The sequence below is a fragment of the Mauremys reevesii genome, linkage group 16 (assembly GCF_016161935.1).
Source record: "Mauremys reevesii isolate NIE-2019 linkage group 16, ASM1616193v1, whole genome shotgun sequence".
NCBI classification, from domain to species: Eukaryota; Metazoa; Chordata; order Testudines; family Geoemydidae; genus Mauremys; species Mauremys reevesii.
Window position 1 is genome coordinate 9,203,902 of NC_052638.1, and position 17,980 is coordinate 9,221,881.

The 17,980-nt window shown below is 48.6% G+C and overlaps 2 long non-coding RNA genes across 10 annotated transcripts in view; one reads left to right on the forward strand and one right to left on the reverse strand.

The window, feature by feature from the left end:
* LOC120384377 overlaps positions 1-17,980 on the reverse strand; it is an 81,263-nt gene that overhangs the window by 45,954 nt on the left and 17,329 nt on the right. The window contains exons 1-9 of one of the 9 annotated variants that reach the window (XR_005588777.1): positions 16,320-16,509; positions 15,609-15,973; positions 15,429-15,508; positions 14,868-15,040; positions 14,506-14,595; positions 14,224-14,297; positions 13,873-13,988; positions 13,442-13,584; positions 12,863-13,218 (exon numbers count right to left, since the gene is read on the reverse strand). This is a non-coding gene — a long non-coding RNA (uncharacterized LOC120384377). Of the gene's footprint in view, positions 1-12,862; positions 13,219-13,427; positions 13,585-13,872; positions 13,989-14,223; positions 14,298-14,505; positions 14,596-14,867; positions 15,509-15,608; positions 15,974-16,125; positions 16,154-16,319; positions 16,521-16,729; positions 16,745-17,980 lie in introns of those variants that run through there. The other 8 variants (XR_005588776.1, XR_005588771.1, XR_005588774.1 and 5 more) reach the window with 8 other exon arrangements.
* On the forward strand, positions 2,106-4,501 carry LOC120384409. The gene is made up of 5 exons (XR_005588867.1): positions 2,106-2,590; positions 3,340-3,406; positions 3,652-4,001; positions 4,110-4,196; positions 4,475-4,501. It is a non-coding gene; the product is annotated as an uncharacterized LOC120384409 (long non-coding RNA).

A 17,980-nucleotide genomic window follows, 5' to 3' on the forward strand; every position in this document is an offset into this window, starting at 1 on the left:
TTTTAATGTTTCTTCTTACTTTGTTATTAACTCTGTGGAGCGAGTGACCCCGTCAGGACTCCTGGGCTCTATCTCAGCTCTGGTAGGGGAGTGGGGTCTAGTGAGTTACAAGTGGGGGCGTCTACATCTGGGTTCTATATAAGAACGGCCAGACTGGGTCAGACCAAGGGTCCATCTAGCCCAGTGTCCTGTATTCCGACAGTGGCCAGTGCCAGGTGCCTCAGAGGGAATGAACAGAACAGGTGACCCAGTGATCCATCTCCTGTCGCCCACTCCCAGCTTCTGGCAAACAGAGGCTGGGGCCATGCAGAACATGGGGTTGCATCCCTGCCCACCCTGGCTAATAGCCATTGATGGACCTGTCCTCCAGGAACTCATCTAGTTCCTTTTTGAACCTTGTTATAGTTTTGGCCTTCACAACATCCTCTGGTAAGGAGTTCCACAGGTTGACTATGAAGCAATACTTTGTTTTAAATCTGCTGCCTATTAATTTCATTGGGTGGCCCCTAGTTCCTATGTTATCTGAAGAAATAAATAACATTTCCTTATTCAATGTTCATGATTTTCAACCCCCCTAGTTGTCCCTTTTCCAAGCTGAAAAGTCCCAGTCTTTTTAATCTCTCCTCATGGGGAAGGTGTTCCATACCCCTAATCATTTTTGTTGCCCTTTCCAAATCTAATATGTCTTTTTTGAGCTGGCGTGACCAAATGCACACAGTATTCAAGATGTGGGCAGACCATGGATTTAGATTGAGGCAATATGATATTTTCTGTTTTATTATCTATCCCTTTCTTAATAATTCCCAATATTCTGTTAGCTTTTTTGATTGCTGCTGCACATTGAGTGGATGTTTTCAGAGAACTATCCACAGTGATTCCACGATCTCTTTCTTGAGTGGTAACAGCTAATTTAGACCCCATCGTTTTGTATTTAGAGTTGGGATTGTGTTTTCCAATGTGCGTTACTTTGCATTTGTCAACATTGAATTTCATCTGCCATTGTGTAGCCCAGTCACCCAGTTTTGTGAGAGCCCTTTGTAACTCTTTGAAGTCAGCTTTGGACTTAACTATCTTGAGTAGTTTTGTATCGCCTGCAAATGTTACCCCCATTTCCAGATCATTTATGAATATGTTAATCAGCACTGGTCCCAGTACAGACCCCTGGGGGATACTACATTTATTCCTGCTGTTTGTTTCCTATCTTATCTTATTGTTATCTTATCTTATATCCTATATATTCCTATATCTTATCTTATATATCCTATATATTCCTATATCTTATCTTATTGTTTCCTATTTGTTTGTTTCCTATCCTATTCCTACTGTTTGTTTCCTGTCCTTTACCTGGAGTAGCCACCTGGAGTAGCCACCATGTTTATGTTCCAAACACTCTCAGATATGTCAAAGGCGTGCCGAGGCATATGTCGTCCGCATAGACAAACTTGCGAGATCCAGCAATGGTAGGTCATTCGAATATAAGTTGAACAGTGTTGGAGATAAAACTGATCCTTGCGGGAGGCTGATGTTTGTACATTTCAAAAGGAAATGGTGTGACTGGCCATAACTGAGAGCTCTCTCCTTGCATGGGATTACTGTGCAACTGATCATATTTTTATTTTCTCCTGATTTGACCATTGCAGTGTATTGTTTATCTGAAGCTCACAAAGAGATTTGACCCAGTCAAGAAAAAAATGAATGAAACAGATCATATCCACCGAGAGGCGATGGATGCACCTTCTCCTGGCACAGGAGTGGAAATCAGTGAATCTGTTTCTACCTTCAGGTGAAAGAAAGGCAGTGCTTACTGTGATGAAGTGGGGGATTTTCTTGTGTTTTCCTTGGTTTTCCAATGGTTTGCATGCAGAGGGAGTGTCCCTGGGTGTTACTGGTTTAATGATGTCAGGGGAGAGGGAGGTTGTTACCTCTCAAGGAAGGAAGATTCCAAGACATGGCTGAACTTAAGAATGCAGTCAGGCAGGAAATGATACCCGTGCAGATGCAAGAAAAGCATCTTATGACTCCAGTTTGGGAAAAAGCCAATTCTGCATCATTTATTAAACAATGTAGCTGGTTGCACCTCTGAAAATCACAGCCAGGCAATGGAAAATCACTGACAAGGAGGTGAGCAGAGAAGAGCCTCTGGAAGCCAAATGAAGCACATTTTGACTGATGGCTCTGCATAGCTAGAAAAACAAATAAAAATTCTCTGAAACATTGATGTTTGCAGGTGATCATCATTCAAGATGTGAGGGGACCAGGTGACCACCCATGCCAGGAGGAAATGAGTGAAAGCGACTGTCCTGGGGAAGAGGTAAGAAATGCCCAGGCTCAGAGCACCCACGTGGATATTAATGGACCTTATTAACTTGCAGGTAGAAGAACTGCTGCTGCTTCACTTGCCAAGGGAAGAATGTGAGAAGCAGGTGCAGACTTTGCTAACGCAATGTGCCTGGCCACCTGCTGAATCCACAGAGGGGACAGAAGAGCATTCTGCAGCTATAGTCCTGGGAATGGAGAGCAGCCCCCTGAGACAGTGCAGCCAGTTGCACTTTCCAGCTGTAAACATCCCTGCAGATCATGGGCCAAGGAGGTGAGTTTCAAGTTTCTCTTGGTGTTCCATTCTATGCATCCGAAGAAGTGAGCTGTAGCTCACGAAAGCTCATGCTTAAATAAATTTGTTGGTCTTTAAGGTGCCACAAGTACTCCTGTTTTTTTTGCGGATACAGACTAACACGGCTGCAACTCTGAAACCTCTTATTACCAAATGAATCTTGTGCCAAAGCAGCAGTTGCAAACCCAATCAGGAATATATACCAAATATTGATCGTTCCACCAGCAGATCGTACCTCTCCTGATAGGAGTGCAGAGGCTGTGGTGCTCTAGAAGGAATTAATGAAGCTGATCTGTCCATTTCTGTACCAGTCAAGTGGAAATGAATGGATCCTCTCTTACCTTCCGATGGGAGAGGCCAGGGGCAGCTCTAGGGATTTTGCTGCCCCAAGCATGGCAGGCAGGCTGCCTCCAAAGCCACGGGACCAGTGGATCCTCCGCAGGCAAGCTGCCGAGGGCAGCCTGCCTGCCGCCTTCATGGCGCCAGCAGAGCACCCCCCGCGGCTTGCCGCCCCAAGCACGCGCTTGGCCTGCTGGGGCCTGGAGCCGCCCCTGGGAGAGGCGCATCTGAACACTGAGGATATAAAAAACTTGAGGAAGCTCCTAGAAGAGCTGTGATGGTTCTTACTGAAAGGAAAAAAGTGAAATTAAGCACTGCTGCCAAGAGGTAAAGAACTCACCTTCTCTTGACTTTCAAGGTTAAGTTCCTGGATCTGGTTATTCTTTCAGATGCAAGAAATGAAATTCATCTTGCATGCCAGGAGAGGAATACTGTGCGAGCAACCTGACTGGCCAGGTGAGTGACCCGTTGTGAAGTGAAGAAAGTATTTTTCCTTGTAGATAAGGAATAGTTCAGGAACCTATGAAATCTGTTTGGAAGATTGCAGGTGACTGTATCTCTGGTCAGCTCCCCACAGCCTCAGTGAATATTTCTATATTGGTTATTTGCCAAGGGAATAAGGTTGGGGAAAGCACCATAAAACTGTAGGACACCCCAAGATTGACTATAAGTAATGCTGTGTCAAAAACTGATTGTTACAGCTGATGACACATCCCAAGATACGTGAAGAGTTGAGGACCATAGCAGACAACAGGGATTCCTCTTTATCAGGAGGTAAGGAATATACAGTACCTGTTTATAGCATCCCAGTGCAAATCAAAGACTTTGTTTTTTCTTTCGGAGCCTATGTTATATGTCAAGAGGGGAATGCTGCCAACTAATTGAGAACAAAGCAATGTATGTAACCAGAGCTGCTGAGATGTAAGAGAAGCATCCTGTGAATCTATTCATGGAAAAGGAGAGTAGCCACTTATCCCCAGGAAGTGTTAAACAATGCAGCTGGTTGCATCTCTACAAACACAGCCACACTCAGACCGTTCCCGGCACGGAGGTGAGCATCTAAGGTTCCATTTTGCCACCTAAATTAAATGAAAAATGATCATTTCAGTGAAGAGCCCTCCAGACACCAAACAAATCTGTCACATATTGATCGTTACAGCACATCGCACTTGTCCAGATGTCAGGAGAGCAGGGGGCTGTGCTTTTCAAGAAGCAGTTATGGACACTGATCATCCCCTTTCGTGAGGTGAGAAATACACATTCTCAGAGAGTTCAAGTGACAATAATGGGTCTGGTCAGCCTTTCAGGTGGAAGAAATGCAGCTGAGCTGATCTTCCCAGACAGGAAGGCTTGAGAGACACAAAGGAGCTGGTTGTGAATAGAGAGAGAGGAACTGGAAGGAGAAGTTAGTGCAGGGGAAGAGGAAAGCAGTGTAAGAGGTTGTGTCTGTCTGGACTGATCAGTGGAGCTGGTTGTGACTGTCACAGGTCAGCACTATCTGGTTGTGTCTGTGTGTTAATGAAGGGGCTGATTGATACCTGTCTATGGAGGAAGAGCCTGCTGGACCCACCAAGGATAAAGCAGTGCAGCTGGTCAGAGCAGCCAGTAGGGAAACGATGCTGCTGCTGGCAGAACTGGTGAAGAAATAGCATTCACCTTGACAGGGCTGTTGGGGGATTCAAATTCGGATCTGTTCACCTGCTGGGGAAGGAGAGCAGCTGGTTCCGTCTGCCAGGATGGAAGCAAGGAAGTGAGTTGTACCTTCTCAGAGGAAAGCACTGAAGACTGGCAAATAGTGGGACACAGACTGTACCTCAGGGTGTGACTGGGGCAGGATGTGTCACCATAGCGACCAGTGGGTCCTTTCCCACCCTGGTCCTTGCTCGCACGCACAGAGTCAGACTGATCACCATGGTTGCGTCAGGAAGGAATTTTCCTCCAGGGCAGATTGGCCAGAGACCCTGGAGGTTTTTCACCTTCCTCTGGGGCATCGAGCAGGGACCAGCCCTTAGGGTCATTTAGAAACAGACAATAAGAAATAATAGAAAGTGAATCTGTCCCCTTTCGTCACTGCCTCTGTGCTTCTTTAAAAAAAATCTGCCCTCCCCCTCCCCCATACGCACAACCCTTCCCCATCTCTCTGGACACGGGACCTTCCCGCCATGGGCAGCGTCACCCTCCCCCACCCCCTGCAATCACTGCAGCTCTCCCCACTTGTCTCCCTTGGTTTCTCTCCCTCTATTTATTCTATTTCCTCTTCCATCCCCACTTTTTGGGGCTATTTCCATCAGATATTTTCTTGTTTTTGTGTTTTTCTTTTTTTTGCTGTCTTTTCTCTCCATTTACTTTTTGCAATGGGGTGGACTAGGCCCAGAGGGCCCCTGCTGGAGGCCTCAGGGTCCTGCCACATCCGTCCCAGGAAAGGAGCAGTGGAGCTAAGTCTTCCAAGCAGCCTAGAGAGACTGTACAGGACACGACCAATCAGGGAAAGGCTGCAGAAAGCAGCCAATCAGGGCACAGGAGGGCCATATAAAAGGAGTTTCAGCTGCAGTGTCAGTCTGTTCCTGGCTGAAGCTAGAGGAGTGTAGAGGGGCTCTTGGCTGGCCAAAGGGAATGGCTGCACCATGGACAACTCAGTGCTGGTGGTCACCGAGGAAGAGCTCCTGGCTAGCTATTGGGTCTGAATGTAGAAGAGCCCTGAGGTAAGGGTGAAGTACTGGTGAAGGCTGGGGCTGTGGGGAAGTGGCCCAGAGAAGTATCTGTGGTGTGTGGCTGCTGTTCTTAGGATCGCTGGGGTGGGACCTGGAGTAGTGGGTGGTCCTGGGTCCTCTCCCCTCCCATAGGCCACTGGGGAACTGGGCTTACAGTTGAACTGTGATTGAGACACCCCCCCCCAAGGGGGAACAGAATGGCTAAGAGTCCCACCTGGGGCCAGAAGAGACCCAGTGAGTTAAAATGATTCCCTCCAGGGAGGGAGGACTTCCTGGGGGTGTGGTCTGATACTATTTGAAATCTGCAGACACACTTGACCAGGGGGTGCTCATGAGAGGTGGGTGGCCCCCCCCTGTTATACTTTCCCTTCCCTCTTTCCCTTGCTGGTCTCTGGTTGCCCCCCCCTTTTGGCCCAAAGCTTCCCAATCTCCTGCCCTGCTCCCTGGCTGTTTCTAATCAGCTCCAAGTGTTAACAAACAAGCAAAGTCTGATTCAGATACTGTAGGAAGGGGTCTTCTAAAAACCCCTGTAATAAAGGGATATTGACAAGCTCCCCATCAAGTGAAATGCCCCATGGTGCAGAGAGCTGGGCCAAGCCCTGTGCCCCAGGTGAACTTGCAAACCAGGGTTTAGCTCCCCACTGCTCACACACAGGCTGAGTTGTGCCCTGCGCTGTAATGCAGAGGGGTGGCATTTCCCCTGGGTCTCTGTCACCCCCATCAGACCCTACTGCAGTCAAACCCAGCCCTGCCCCTCAGACCCACTCAGAGGAAAGCTGGGTGAATGTGCCCAGCTGTGATGGGGAAGGAGCACAGGGTAAAGTTCTAGCCCCACTGAAGTCAGTGGGGACGTTGCCATTGACTCCCATAGTGCTGGGATTTCACCCACAGCCTCGCTGATCACAGGTCAAACAGAAGCATGGACACTCCTCTCAGTTCAATGCACATGGGGGGTGTTTGTGTTAACCAAGAGATGAGCTGCTGTCGGAATGACCTGCAGCTGGGAATGCCGGCAAAGTCTGACTAGGGGACTGGATGGGTGAGTCAGCCAGGATCACATGACTGCAGGTGCTTGGAGAGACTCTCTATGGAAGTGGAGAGGGAGGCTGAGTAAGGTGCTTATCTAGGGGCGAGGTATCATGGTGGGAGGTAGGTTAGATCATGTCCAAATCCCACTGCCATTTGTCCTGCCTGCTCACTAATGTTCTCTGCCTGTTCCCATAAAGGTTCACAGGCAGCCTCTACCCATTCTTCTCCTAATTGTTTCTGTGTCACCAATTCGCCATTGTCTTCCTGCCCAGATTTTCCTTTCCGTACAGCCAATGGGAAAGTTATAAACAAGGGAATATTGCAGCAGGACCCCTGTGGAGAGTTGGCTGGATGTGACCGAGTGAGCATCGTATGAGTGCAAGGCAGCAAAAACCCCACCAACATCCCCAGCAGCTGTAGACAATAGACTACCCCGAACATGAGAAGTAGGGCATGGTCCTGTGGCTCCAGTTAACCACCGACCTTCTCAGAGGCTGCTGGTGGAGGGAGAGGTCTAGGGCCTATGTCAGACCCCACTCACACCACTGCTGGAAGCAAAAGCCGTGCTAAAGAGCTACAGATGGTACTAGCAGAGTGGCAGGAGCTGTACTAAAGACAGCATCACATCAGTGTCTGGCCAAGTCACCCCTTGGAAAAGAACATGCTGACTTTGGGGAAGCTTGGTGACCTCATGAGGAAATTGGACAATAAGTACTGGGGGGGGGGGGTGATGATGATGATTAAATACTACTGCAGTCCTGTCTAAAAGAATTGCTCTGTTCTCTCGTTTCCGTGCCACACTCTTCCCCCTGCCCTCCCTCCCCCCAAAAATAAATCCTGTGGTGGTCAAAGTCACCCTGGCCCACCAGGCAGTCACTGGTGATGCTGGGAATTTTTCCACACAAAAAACTCTGCGGGAAAACTGTTTTTGTTCTTTCTGTTTGACACATTTTTTAAGTGGACACTCTGACAAAAAGGAAACTTTTTCAAACAAGCAATGTTCTGTATGAAATGTCTTGATGGGGAAATGGGAGTGAGCTTTGAAATGCTGCAAGCTGAGGAGCTTGCAGTAGCTATGTCTATGTTTTAACAGGGGATGGCTTTAATTATGTCAATGATTAATAAGATCAGTACAGTATCCCTTGTGCTGTTGCATTTTACTTTTTTTATGCTGTTTCTCAATTTTTTAATTGTGATTGTCCAGCACAGTTTAGTACTAAAAATGCAAACTAAAATTGGGGAATTTTCTCACTTGTGAGATAAAAACACTGGTTGGCTGTTAAAATGCTCAGCAATGAAATAGTTAATGTAGACATTCTCAATTTGGTACAGAATTAACACTTCTGTTAAGATGCACTGAGCAGTTCACATCTCTGAGCTGTTTCTGCCTGCAGGCTCAGGATGACAGCTCTGCAGTAAGAAGGGCTTCTTTACAATAGCTGGAGACCCTGCTGGGAAGAGAAGTGACCCACTGAGCTGCCTTAAGGAGTCTTCAGTGGCTGGTCAAGCTGTGATCTCGGCTGCGTGGCCCTTGCACGTGAACTTCCCTGGAGAGAACAGAAGCACTTGTGGCACCTTGGAGACTGGAGAGCGATTTCAAGGAAGTTCATTTTGGGGAGAACCAAAGCAGAAACTTACAGCTTCCAGGCTTCCCTCAGGGAAGGGTCTTGTCAATTCTTGTGAGCCCTTCCCCCACCTATCCCCGCTATAGTGATCTCAGCTGTACGGGTGCTGTGTCGGGGCCCCTCACCAGAGTTCACTTCCCTCCACTGCAGCTTCAGCCAAGATCCCCCTCAATGCCGCCTCTTGCTGGGAAGTCTCCTCCGTGCCCCCTCTTTGCAAAGCCCTCTGTGGAGAGGGTGACAGGACCCCTGAGCGGAGTTCTTGCCTCCAGGTAGGAGCCTTGTTCCCCTCAGTCTTGTTCTCTCCGTTCAGTGACATTATCTGACCAACTTGGGGCTCGTGTACAGTCCTGCTGAGGACCCAAAAGGTCATGGAGGGTTTCAGGTAGAAAGCTTGGGCAGTGAGTTCTCCAGCTGTACTTCCCCTGTCTGCTGCTCTTTCCCCTGTTCACCAATGGATGGTGGCAATGAGCCATGTAACATCTGTGGTTCAGGCTGCCAGGTTCACACATTGCCTGGGCTGGTAGCTGTGAGCTCTGCTACCAGCTCCACAGTTCCAGTACCATGGTGACTGACACTCGTAAAACACAGACAAGGTGGGTGAAGCAGGTAATCTCTTACTGAACCAGGTTTCCTGCTTTCAGGCGCCACAGAGCTCCTCAGGTCACAAGAAGCTCAAAAGTTTGTCTCTTCCACCATCAGAACTTGGTTCAGTAAAAGAGATTACCTCACGCATCTTCTGTGCCTCCTCCTGGGACCAACACAGCTACAACTCTCCTGAACTGGGCAAGTTAGATTCTGTTACAGTGGCTGGATTGGTACATAGAGGCTGAAAGAAAATTGTACAGGGACTTTGGGGCTAGACCTGGTCAGAAAATATTAAATATTTTCCACAAACTTTTAAAGGAATAAATGATTTTCTGTGAATTCTTTGGGGGTTTTTATTTAAAAAGTCCCTAAAAGTTTGACCAGCTCCACTGGAGATCAGGGTTCTCTCCTGCCTCATTTGAGCACTGGACCACTTGCAGCTTGGTGCTTGGTCTATTGTGAGGTCACAGGACCAGATCCACCAAGATATTTAGACTCCTAATTCCCAGTAATTTCCACAGGAGTTCAGGGCCTAAATACCTCTTGAGGCTACAGACTGTCCCACTCTGATTCTTCAGTCCTCCAAAGTGCTCTGCCAAAACCAGGGTAGGAAAAATCTGCTATTTCAAGAGTGAAATACAAGCAAGAAAACCTTGTCCCAGGTCACAAACCCTATTCTTCCCTTTTCAAGTGAGCTCACAATGCCCCAGCGATGTAGGACAGTGCAGTTAATCCTAGTTAACAGGCTGGGAAATGGACAGTGTTAAGGCTGATGGGAGAAAAGGACATTGTAGCTCCAGTAACTTATCAGTATCTTAAAATGCAGGAGACTGGTTCCAGTGTCAGTCATGGGAGGCAGTGATCTGCCAGCAACAATTCTGCCTGTGGTCAAAGACAATGGCTATTAAATGCCCAGTGATGTTATGGGCTGAAGTGTCACCACTTTGAACCTGGAAACTGCTCCCCTCCCCTGTGGTTGTTACATCCCAGCAGCAATCACAGGCCAGGGGTTAACTGACTTGGGCTCTAAGGTTGGCCAGTCAGAGAGTGATGTGACTCCCCCCAGAAGCTATTGAAGGGAGGCTGACACAGCCTATGCAGGAGGGGAGTTTTAGCAACAAGCAGGCTGTGGAGCAGAGACCCTGGAGGACTTTGCAGCACAAATGACATTTGTGGCTGCTGCTGGTGGTACCTCTTGTGGGGGGAGAGGCAGAAGTGATGGGCTTTCCCTGTGCTGAATTCAGGAAGCAGCAGTGACTGGCCAATAAAAAGGGCTATTAGTTGAATTTCCAAAATAATGTCTCTGAAAAACCAGTTCTGTCCTGTCTCCAGAGGACCCTGCTTAATACGTCTGAAGTTTATTCAGGGCTCATGAAAAGGGGCTCCCTGATCGAGGCAGAGCTCAGGGCTCTGTAGGGAGGAGGGTGTATGGGGACCCAGGTAGAACCTCCAGGGCCACGGTGAAAGCCGTGATCCTCTGCAGAACAGGAAATGGGACACCTGTTTTATGGTTCCCGTCCTGAGGACTGGAGATGCCCCAGAATGACTGGAGGCTCCAGGATGGGGTTACTGATGGTTCAGTGACAGAAGGAGCAGCTGTCGGCAGAACATCAGGCCACTGGGGAGGAGAGGGGTGGCCAGATCCTGATGGTCAGGAGCTTTAGGGAGAGTTAGAGACACTGTGCGGAGACCTGGAAACCCTGGAGAAGATGAAATTCTATAGACTGCCTGGCATTAAGGAGTGTGGGGCACTTGGGGAACATGACTATATGTGACCATGGAGTCTGTTCTGGATTGGCAGTGAGAGCAGTCCAGAGAGGGCCCCTCACATAAGGGAAAGGCAGGTTTTTCTGAAGGGGGGTGTATGTCACTCGGTGGCTGGCACCAGTAGGTCCCACACCCCTGTTGGACGAATGAAGGGGGCCAGGCAGCACCTGGGGCTCTCAGGGCCAGAGGGCAATTCCCGAGAGGGAGGGGCTGTGAGGAGGATAGGGTAGGAAATGGCAGGAAGCATCTGCCAGAGTCCCCTGAGATGCAGAAAGTGAGCTGAGAAACTGGCTTGATTAGTTCTAGTTTGGGACTAAAGTGTGTCAGAGCCTGGGTGTGGTAGTGAGCCCTTGGCAAGCTGGGGAGAAGCCCGGCCATGCAACGGTTCCTGCTTCCTTCTTTGGAAGGAGTCTCATGTATCCCTAGGCTGTGAGAGACGCTGCTTTCAGTCTGATCTCCCCTCCCCTGCCGGGGTCTCTTCATCACTCCCCCGACCCATGTGTCTCTGTCCCTCTGTCACTGGCCACATGGAACCAGTGGGAGCTGCGGGTGCCCAGCCTCTGTCTGTCCTGTGCCTTGGTGCCATCAGCCCCACTCTCTGGTGTCTGGTATTTGACCCTGGCTGACGCCTGGGGATGCAGTGTGTGTGGAAGCCGGATGCACAGTTAAGCTCTGCCCTTCTCCATGAAGGGAGGCAGCAGACTTTGTTGTAGGTGGGGCTGTGATCACCAGCACTGCAGAATATGTCACATGTTGGGATCTGGGGATTTAACTGGTGGTTTTATACCCCTGCAGCCTGCTCCTCCTAGGCAGGGTGTGTACAGACCGTGGTGCAGTGTTCAGGCCAGGCTGGGATGGGCCGGAACCATCCCTCCACCCCTCTCCATGATCTTGTGGGGGGAAGGGTTACAAGAAAATAAACCCCTGATCTGACCTTCCTCCCCCAACCCTTGGTTTGTGTTCGTTTTGCCAAATAGAAGCTGAAATGAGGAGATTGTTGCAAAACCAAGACCACGACCTTCCCCATTTTGTTCTTCTCTGGTGTTAGGTCCCTTCCTGCACCACTGTTTGTGAGTGACACCAGTTCACGTGGTATCTTTGCACAGGATATCGCATTCTCGCCAACTGCCTTCCCAAGGTACGAGTCACTTATATTGTCTTCACCTTGGAGATGCTGTCTCCCTGCAGGGAGAATCGGGCCCCGGTGGCTTTCAGGCGGCTGGGTTTATAGAGGTGTGAGACCCCACAACAACATTTTGGGCATTGCCCTGTGGTTTAGGTTCAGCGTGCGGCTGGGAAGCTGATTGGGGAGGGGCAGGAAGTGGATGCAGAAGTAACATGTTACTGGCCCCTCTCCCTCTTCTCATCCCCTCCAGCCCTGTGCTGCTAATACTGACCCTGTCCTGTGTCCCCTGGTCGTGCTCCCAGTCCCCTGAGGCAGATCATGGAGACCTGATTTCCCAGAATGCCTGTAATGAGATCTATGGACCCCATGCTGGGCAATACAGGGGGAATGAGCTCTTGCAGCCCAACCCAGCACCGCCCTGAGAGGTGCCAGACTTGGAGGGGGGGTTAGAAGAGAAGAGGGCACAGCTGGAGCAGACTGCAGAGGACAGCTGAAGGCAAGAGCTTCCTGGATGCCTGATGGCCCCTCTGGAGCGAGGAGCAGCCAGAGCAGAACCCACCCTGGGGGACTATTCGCTGCTAGCCTGTGAGCCCAGTTCAGGTGCCCAGGGAGCGGTGGCCCCACCATGCCAGTGGAACAGTTGCTCTGGGGTCATTGACTGCCCCTTTCAGAGCCGCTCTTTGAGGGGCTCTTAGGTCCGGAGCAGCGGGGCAGAGCGCTTGGATGTGGCCGACCAAAAGCCTTGGCCTGGCCCCTCGGGGCATCCTGGGAGAGGAACATGGTAACAGTGTCGCTGTGCTTCCTGCTTTCCCCTCGACCGGTGCACCTGGCCATGTCCCCTCCCCATCCCTGGGGGCCGTGCACACGGCTTTTCCCTCTCTGGGACGGTGGGCTGGTCCCTCTTGTGCTGGGTCCCTGCTGGAGTGGGACAGTGACATGGGGGCCATGCTGGCACCGATGGGGGAGCAGTGCACCTGGGAGGGACTCTGCCCTGCTGCGGGGCTGGGAGCATGGGCATGGCCGAGGGGCACTGGACGGGTTTATAGAAAATTCAAAAAACAAAGGGAGACAAGTTCTCTTTGATGGATTTTATTATGTCTGTTCGTAAATGGCCCTAAGGGCTGGTCCCTGCTCGATGCCCCAGAGGAAGGCGAAAAACCTCCAGGGTCTCTGGCCAATCTGCCCTGGAGGAAAATTCCTTCCTGACCCCAAACATGGCGATCGGTTTCACCCTGTGCATGCGAGCCAGGACCACAGTGGGGAAAGGACCCGCTGGTCGCTATGGTTACATACCCTGTCCCAGGCCCCTCCAGGATAGTGTCTGTGTCCCAGCACTAACCCGTCTCCAGGGCTTACTTCTTTACTTCCATCCCAGCAGCAACTTTTGAACATTCTGTCTTGAATATTGTCCACGCTGGCTCTTTCCTTCATCAAGCAAAACCAAAGCCACTGATGTCACTCAGAAGTGACAAGCAGGTTCACCACCTCCTAATAAAGACGAATCCCCTGACATCTGCCATCCCCCTCACATCCTCTTAGCTCCTGAGATGTCTGATCAGCTGTAACAAACCCTTTGGCACAACATAAGTTACAATCAGCACTACAAAATTGCTATGCTCATTTCTTAGACTTACCAAATGCTGCTTACCTCTCCTCAGAGCCAATCCTGTTGCTTTATTGAATGAAGGGTCTTTCATATTTTGAGATCCAATCGTCTTTTCAGGTGTTGGATCTGTTCAGCTCCATTCCTATTCCTTTGTACTCAAATCCTGAGCATCTGTAACTCTCCTCCTGAAAAGACAAATCCATTTGGTAATAAGAGAATCCTAAATGCTCACCTCCTTGTCAGTGATGGTCTGCTGCATTGTGGGTTTGAAACTTGAAGGTGATAAGTGATTGTCTTCCCATTCTAGTCAAGGAAGGCAGCTTTTTGCAGGTCTGGCAACATGCATTTGTTTGTTCTGCAGTAATATGACTGCTTATAATCCTCAATCCCCAGGAGATCAGATCAGCTGCATTTCTTTCACCTGAAGGGAAACCAGATCCATCAATTTCTCCATTATGAGGTGAGTTCCTTACCTCTTGGTAACAGTGACGAGTTTTGCTTGTTTCCTTTCTGTAGATATCCCAGATCTTCTAGCAACGTCCTGAAGATTTCACACCCTCAACGTTCAACTCATCTGCATTTCTCTCATCTGAAAGTATGAGGATCTATTAATTTCCACTTGAATGTTAAAGAAAGTTGCTTTTTTTTTTTCTTACCAACTGATATGCCTGGTTCAGCTAGTCAGATTTGCATTAGTCCCTTCTAGAACACAACAGCCCTCTGGTCTCCTTGCATCTCCAGATGCAATGTGGCCTATTTATTTGGTCTGCAAGTGTTGCTTTAGCACCAGATTCATTTAGAATCAGGGAAACTTAAATGCTTACCTCCATGTCTGTGATGTTCTGCTGACTTGATTCAGATTTGCGACTAGCTGAACTATTTGAAGTGGCTTTTTTGTCTGTGTTATTTCAAGGGAATAAAAAAAAACATTTTGTCACTGGAGTCCTCAATGGATTGAGCAGTTGGCAAGTCCATATTGCTTTATCTTGTGTCTGCTTTTGACACTCTCCCCATGACAAGTAAGGTCTTCCACAGTTTTTCTCCCTGAAAGCAAAATCCACACCACTTAATGTACACATGGATGTTTGGAGAGTGGTATTTCTTACCTCCTTGCCCAGGACAGCCATGCCACTAAGCCTCACTTCTCCCTGGTAGGAATGACCACCTGGTCTCTTCATATCTCAGAAGAGCAAAACCTGCAATCAATGTTTGACAGAATTATTTATTACTACTTATTACCAGCTATGAAGAGTCATCAGTGCAGAAGGTTCCTTAGCATCCAGATCATTAGGCTTCTAGAGACCTTTCAGTGCTCACCTACTTGTCAGTCATGTTCCACCACAAGGCTTTGATTCTTAGCGGTACAGCTAGCTACACTGGTTAAAACCTGAAGCTTATAAATGGCTGCTTGCTTGCCTTTTTCTGAACTAGAAGTAAAATGCTCTTCCCTCTGGCCAAGTATTGTTACCTGTCTGACTTCTTTTTTCTTAAATTCAGCAGCCTCTCATCCTCCCTTGAGTGGTAAGACCTTCCTTTCACCTGAAAATAGAAACAGAGCCTTTCATTCCTGCCTCCATGCTGTGAGGAGGTGCGTTCCTTACCTCTTGATAGAAATGATCAGTTCCGCTTATTTCTTGACATCTGAAAAATAAGCAACAATGATCAATTAGGCACAAATAGAATCAGCTGGACAACTCCTCTCTGCAAATGCAAGAACAGGCTCAATGCTCATCTTCACACTCTGGTTAGTTGCACTTGTTCTTTGAAATAACTTCCCTGTTACATCCTTGTAGGAACAACCAATGGCCTTCTCTGGGAAGGAAAAAGGAGCAGAGATCATCATCATTGGTTAGAATTACTAACTACTCTGCTTTCATCTGAACAGGTAGCTCCCATTTTTATTGCTTTATTCAGTACAGCAACTTCTTGTGCTCTTTAGAGAGGAAGATTTCATCAGTTACCTTCCTTCCACCTGAATGGATGACCAGAACCATTGACTATTACAATACACCATTCCCATATTTCTTACCTCCTTAAAAGGATGGATCCGCTAATTCCTTCCTGTAAACTACAGCCATGTGTCATCCTTGCATCTTGAAATATGACCTCCTGGAAAGATCAATGTTTGACAGACCATATTTTTGTCAGGCAACAAATGTAAATGAATTGTCATTGGATTCATTTTGTAATAGGGAATATAAATGCACACCTTCTGCGTGATGAATTGCTGGATTGGTTTCTCTTTCTCTCCATACAATCAGCTGTATTGTTAATCTGGTAGGTATAAGTGGTTTCCTTATTTTTGGCTAGAGCAAGTCAATACTTCTGTAACCTCTCAGAAGCTTTGGTTATGTATCTTGCTTTATTCTTATGAAACTGCTTGTAGCCTTTGACAGCAAAGGATAGGTTCACTTTCTTCACCTGAAAGTACACTGAGATTGGTTAGTTTCCACTCCATTGCTAGGAGAAGGTGCATTCCTTACCTCTTGATAGGAACAGGTTCTCTTACTACTTCTGACAGACAAGCTGCAGTGATCAAATCAACAGAAAGAAGAGATTACGTTGCAGTTGGACCTGAAAGGTAAAAACCAAGCTGATGCCAGCTCTCAGCTAAGGCCAGTTGTAAACTTTCCTTTTTGAGTTGTACAAATACCTGCATTGTTAACCCCTGGTAGTTACAACTGGCTGCTTTGAGCTTATCCTGACAAAGGCAATTGCGATCCTACCTGATGCTAAAGAAATCCGTCTGGGTTTTTACCCCCATCCATTTCTGTGCTTCTCCTTTCTCTTCTCCCATTCCCCTTACTTCCCTGGTGTTTCTCACTAACTTCTTTGGTTTTCTCCCCCCCCGCACCCACACACACCCTCTCCTTATCAATACTTCATCCCTCCCTCCCCGCCTTGTTTCCTTCTTCCTTACAAGAATACTTTCCTTCATCCTTCTGTGTCTCACGTTCCCTTCTTTAGCAATGGAAGCAGGTTGGTCCCAAAGGCCCTGCTCCATCACCCTGGTCCCTATACTCAGACCCACAGGCAGCAGCCATGTGCTCTGGGCGACAGCCTGGTGTGAAATGCTGCAGCCCCTGGGGGCTGACCCAACAATCTCTGCATCACAACAGAGTTGCGGGTCATCACCACCTTGTCATTTGAGCAAAGTGACCTGTCTCATGCCCCTCCCCCTCCAAGGGAGCTGTAGCGGGAAGGCTCTGGCTGCTTCTAAACTCTCAAATGAGTCAAATTACACTCCAGATCTGGAGTCACCAGCTGGGGCTGTTTGTGACAGTGAATTCCAGGGTCATGAATAGCTCCTTTCTCTTATGCAGCCCTCACCTATAGGGTGACCCAATATCCCTATAAAATTGGGACAATCCTGATTTTTGGGTCTTTTTCGGCGCTTGGCCAGGTTTGTTGTTGACAAAGCACTTGTACTAGCACCCCCTAGACTCTGCATGGACACTAGGACATGTATGCCCATGAGAATGGACCAGCTCAGTCAGCAGCGGGACTTTCCACTGCCCCCTTGGCCAGATGTACCTTCTGTGACCCCTCTTTATACCCTGATACAAACAAGTTGTGTATCACCCCTCTCACGTGCTTAGTTACCACCCTACACCCTGGACCTGTTGGTTCGAACCGTAGGAGGGGTCAGTGTGTCCCTGTACCATCTCCGGGGAGTGTATTTATTCTATAACGCTGTAGCAGGGTATTCTCGTACTACCCTTCTGGACTGTGTTTAGTGACTAGCTAGTGCCTAGTATTTATTAGGAGTGTCTCTGTTTTAGCAACACCTGCCCCATCCTTACCAAGTTCATGTACTGGACAGTGGCATTGTAAGCAGGGCCTGACTCTGGCTGATGTTTGGTTCAGGCCTCATCTAGTACCAGGCTCTGTGTTTCAGGCTCCTTCTGCTACAACCTCCATATCCAACCCCCCACCAGGTTTGGCCTTGGTTTTCTTCAGAGATGTGAAACCCTCTTCCAAATACTGAACAGCTGTGTCTTAAGTCCCTTTCACTCATCAGCTCCTTTTCCTCCAGTTCCATTATGTTTGTGCCATTCCACGTCTCTGGTGTTTGGGTTTTCCAGGGTCCTGAATCTCCACTCCCTGGTGAGATCTGACCCTTCCGAATCCCTGATCTTGGCTGGGCTCTGATTTAACATGAGGTCTGTAATGTCTGAATCCTGACGGAGACAGCAAGGAGAGGAAAGGGTGAACAGGCTTCCTTGGGATGGAGGGGAAGTACCAGACCCTCTCCAAAGGTGCGGGGGTAGGGGCAGGTGAGCTATCCATTCTAGGAAGAGAGGTTGAAATCTGAGCATCACAGGGAAGGACACTATTGCCAACCCTTGATTTAAAAAAAATGATGAATCCACCTCCCCAAAATCATGCAACCAGGAGGGCTAGAAACCGTTTTTTGTAAACAAAAGCAGAGATTTGCATGTAATCCTGTGACTCTAGGGACTGGGCCTCTCACTTCATCCTGTTTGAGCTCTAGCACTAGCTCCCGTGAGCTGCACCCTGTCCCAGCTGGCTGCAGGATGAACTCAAACAATGGTTTTAGTCAGTTTCACTTGCAGCCTG